We start from the raw sequence: 4,537 nt of genomic DNA, 5'->3' as shown, positions 1-4,537 counted from the left end.
GTTATGTTGGCTCCTCTACAGTTTAATGATTTCCTGTTAAGAATTTAAAATTAGAAGCCTCCAACAACTTCCCCATAAAGTATTTTCAAGGTTCCTTTAATATCCACATCAAGGAGATATAGTAGGTTCATATGTTATCCGTGTCAGCTTGCTTCCTTCCCACTTCAAAATAAGCATATTGTAAGGAAATTCAGCAGGTTTTTATTGTTTTCTTAGAACCTCTTTTTCCACTAACTATGCCCAGCTATAGCAATTAAAAAAATAAAGCTGCTGACATAAACAAGCTCAACATTTAACCCATGACAAAACAAGAACTGCTGGTCCAATCTGAAAATTCCAGATAATTATGCAAATCTTAATTTCCCATTGACTTTGCTCAGATTTTCAACTCCATCCATACTGAACTTCCTCTTTGTTACCACACAAATTTTATTTTTTTTTTGCTCTCTGACAAGTATCTTACCTTTGAGGAAAGCCTGCAAACAACATTCTCTCACTGGCAGCACATGAAACAAATTCTGCGTTTTTCATCCAAGATTTCTAGGACTACATTCCTGAAAAAAATAAAAATACATTACTTATTTATTTACAAAATCATTTGAGACAGGCATATAAAAGGCAGAGCATCTCCAGGCCTCCCCTCTCAGCTCCTCAATGGATCAGTAACAGGGCTCCCAAACACAAATCACCACTTCCCTGACAAAAATCACCTCCCAAATCTACCCAGCACAAACGCTCCTGATGTGAGCACTTGCTAATTGGTTTCAGTTACAAATGAGTCAGGTGAAGCTGCAGGTGATTTAACCTGAGCTGAGGACACAGCAGAGAGAAAAAAGCAGCAGTAGGAGAGAAAATTCTGTTGTTCCCTGTGTGAGTTTTAATGTATACACAGCTCCTAATTTGGGTGAAATATAAATCTATGAGCACAACAGGAAAAAAATTAAAAAACATTATTTTCACTTTGAAGCTCAGTTACAGATTCAAAAATGGTGAAATAAAAACACTGCTACTTTCTGCAGTAATTTTCAGACCAAATTGACTTGTTAGTCACCCAGCTGTGGTTTTACATACAGATTTGGGAAGGAACCATGGAATGGTTTGGGTTGGAAGGGACTTTAAAACTCATCTCATCCCACCCCTGCCATGGAGGGACAACTCCCACTGTCCCAGGCTGCTCCCAGCCCCTTCCAACCTGTCCTGGGCCACTTCCAGAGATCCAGGGGCAGCCTGGACACCCTGTGCCATGGCCTCACTGCCCTGCCAGGGAGGAATTTCTTCCTAAAACCTAATTAAAATCTCTGTCAGTGTGGAAGATGCTCCATGGAGGCACCTGCAGGTGCTGAAGGCTGAGGTTGGGTCACCTGAGGCTTCTCTTTTCCAGGCTGAGCAATCCCAACTCTCAGCATTTCATGGGAACAGCAGAGGGGAGCTCCAGCAGTGCACTGCTGTCCAGAAATTGTAACTCAACACCAATATCTAGTTGGGATTTAGGGTTTTTTTTTTAAGGGTTTTGAGCTTTTTGGGACAGAACATCACCAGGCTTCATCTCCACTCTCCTAAAACCACACAACCATCTGCAGATGTAAAATCTCTTCCATACAGGGAGCTCTGACAAGCCAGAGGCTGTTTGATCTCTGGGGGCAGTTTATTTTGCTTTTTACAACAACCACCATTAGACTCTCTTTCTACATTTACCCCTTGTGAGCCTTGCCTGCATCCCCTTCCCCTGCAATGACAGCCAGATGTCCCACACTCCAGATCCTGTGCATGTGAGGGGCTCAGATACCCAGCTGCATCTTCAAAAGCTCAGCTTGCAGCAGCCAGACCCACTGAAGGCTTTTCCCAAACAACATCCAGCCCCATTCTGCTTTCAGGCACTGGCAAAGCCCTTAAACTGTTTCTCCACATAAAATAAAAGACAAAAGGAAAGAGAAAGATACCAACAAAGATAAGAATTTCCATCAGAAGCTCTGCCAACAAGCACTGGAGTCAGAAGGATTTTCCAACATCTGCAATGATTAATGAGTGATTGCATTAAAATAATTCACAAATGTGAAAAACACATTATTGAATGGAGTTGTTTTGGTAATAAGCTCCCAATATGGTTTAAAGGAAAAAAAAAAAAGGAATTAAACAAACATAAGAACTAAAGAGTAAGTAATCATTCAATAAAATAATCTGTTTTCAGTTTTGCTACAAAATAAATTATTCTGATGCTTACTCACTCTCTCAGCACAGGACTCCAACTCTGTGTGGCACCTTTAAAACTCCTATTTATGATAAAAGAGCACCAAATTGTTCAATACATAAATATATCAAACAATGCAGTATTAATAAAGAGAAAATTCCTGTGTATTTAAATTCTATCTCTACCTAGAGATTAAACTGCTTTTCCCACAAAGATTATTTTTCAGGCTCCACCAAAATAAGTTACAGACTGAATATATAACATACTCTAGAGAGGTTTTATACAACATTCTTCCACTACAGATATATTCATTTTTTCTTCTGAATAGACACACTCTGGTTTTGTCTATAAAAAAATACCAAGCAGTAGAAGGTGGAGCCTAACTCATCTTTCAAAACATAATTTATCAAAAAGATAAAATCCATTACCATAACAGTTGAAAATGATATTTACCTTTACCATTTCTTCAAAAATTTAATACATTATTTTAAAGCAAAATAAAAAGCATTATAAGTCAAAAAAATACCCTTTTTAATACATTATTAGTATTTTTTCCTTCCTTAACAGACCTCCAACCTTCCCTAACCAGGCCTCTAAAAGTAACTGAGCTAAATAACCTCTATGGGGTTAATTGCCAACAGGAATCAGCTGTATTCCCTCAGGTAAAATAAATCATCAGAATTTCAGAAAATCAAAGAAAAATCTGAAGGCACCAATAGGAGAAGAGAAAGAAAAAAAAAAGGACAAAACAATCTTCCATGGTCTGTTTATGTCACATTCCTCTCTTCCCACTCCATAACATTTCTTTCTGCAAGTAAAGGACAAAGAATAATAAGAATAATGTCCTCTCACAAAAACAGGAGCAATAGCAACAGCTTGGATTTTAGAAATAACAAGCCCAAAGCAAAACAGCAGGAGCTCTGCCTGCTATAATTACGTACTAAAATAAAAAAGAACAGTAGCAGTCTAAGAAAACACCAGCAACATAAATTTCATATAAAAACGAAATTTCTTTCATATTTATGATTTTTATGTGCTGTAACAGCAAACTCTGGGTGCCCCAATAGCTGCCAACACCCCTGCAGGTCATGGAAAGCCCAATATTAGCTGGGTGTTAGCACAGGTGAGCTGTAAATGATATTTAAGCTCTGTCAGAAGTTTGGGCTGGGCGGGGCTCAGGGTGATGTTTGATATTTGGTGCTCAGCCCCAAGAGATAAAGATAAAATCCCTCAGGTTGGTGTGGACTGTGAGGTGGTCAATCCCACCTCATTCCCTATGGCTGCCTGTAGGGATTTATAAAATTATTTATAGAATTATTTATAGAATCCACAGGTTTGGAAGGAACTTTAAAGCCCATCCGGTCCAAGGCAGGGACACTCGGGGCAGGAATGTGTCCGGGTGGGTTTGGGATGTCTCTGACAGGGAGATCCCGCTCCCTCCCTGAGCTGTCCCAGGGCTTTACCTCCCTCACGAAAAACTCTTCCTCGTGTTGGGGTGAAACTCTCGCGTTTAGTTCACGGCCATTGCTCCTTGTCCTGTTGCTGGGCATCACCGGAGAGAATCTAGCACCATCCTCTGTCACCTGTGAGAGGTTTTATAGCGCGTTAACGAGATCCCTTCTCGCTCTTCTCCACACTAACCAGGCCCAGCTGCCGCAGCCTCTCCTCATCAGGGAGCTGCTCCAGACCCTCTATAAAACCGCACCCCAGAGCTCTGCCCTGCTTGTCTTATGTCTCCCTCACACTGCCCCGTTACCGTAGGAGACCTTGGGGTGTGAGGGGGAGCCCAGAGCCACGGGGCGCGATGGAGAGCGGGCGGGCAGGGGGATGAGAACTGCGGGACGGGAGGTTGGGCTGGGCTGTGGAGCTCCGTGAGGCGGAGCGGGCAGAGTTTCGGGAGGTGCGGGTTGTGAGGCGGGTTGGGCTGCGGGAGCTCCGTGAGGCGGGTTGGGCTGCGGGAGGTGCGCGGTGTGAGGCGGGCTGGGCTGCGGGAGCTCCGTGAGGCGGAGCGGGCTGGGCTGCGGGAGGTGCGCGGTGTGAGGCGGGCTGGGCTGCGGGAGCTCCGTGAGGCGGAGCGGGCTGGGCTGCGGGAGGTGCGCGGTGTGAGGCGGGCTGGGCTGCGGAGCCCCGTGAGGCAGAGCTGCGGGAGGTTGCGGGGTGTGAGGCGGGCTGGGCTGTGGGAGCTCCATGAGGCGGACAGGACTGCGGGAGCCCCGTGAGGCGGAGCGGGCTGGGCTGGGCTGCGGGAGCCGCGGTAGCCCCGGGGCGCGAGGCGGAGCGGGCAGAGCGGCGGGAGCCCCGTGAGGCGGAGCGGGCGGGAGGCGGAGGGAGGGTGGGAGGGAGGGGAAG

The sequence above is a fragment of the Catharus ustulatus genome, chromosome 22, assembly GCF_009819885.2.
Source record: "Catharus ustulatus isolate bCatUst1 chromosome 22, bCatUst1.pri.v2, whole genome shotgun sequence".
In the NCBI taxonomy this organism is placed as follows: Eukaryota; Metazoa; Chordata; class Aves; order Passeriformes; family Turdidae; genus Catharus; species Catharus ustulatus.
This window is presented reverse-complemented; position numbering follows the sequence as displayed.